Here is a 377-nt window from a genome sequence, read left to right as displayed (position 1 = left end):
ACAAAGTTAAATGGTGTGTCCTAGAGAACACACACTGAATGAACACTGGGTAGTGTGTGCCCCAACACTGACCCCAGCAGCGTACTGCCACGTGCTAAGAAAGGGCAGCTCCCTCTACCACACACCTCCCTGTACAGAGATCATTAAGCCTTGTTTCCGACACGCCTGCTCAGGGGTGCTGGAACAATTTGTATAGTGGGGCTGCTGAGAGCCATTGAACCAAAAACTTTAAAACTTGTATATGATGGAAACCACTTCAAGACACGGGGTACGGCAGTTCCATCAACTATGTGCCTGCTCCATTACCCCCTGTACTCATCCACACCCTGTGTCCCCTGCACACTCCATCCACTCCATTACCCCCTGTACTCACCCCA

Source organism: Terrapene carolina, unplaced genomic scaffold (genome assembly GCF_002925995.2).
Source record: "Terrapene carolina triunguis isolate 2854851 unplaced genomic scaffold, T_m_triunguis-2.0 Scaffold68, whole genome shotgun sequence".
Taxonomy (NCBI): Eukaryota; Metazoa; Chordata; order Testudines; family Emydidae; genus Terrapene; species Terrapene triunguis.
Note: the sequence above shows the minus strand (reverse complement) of the source record.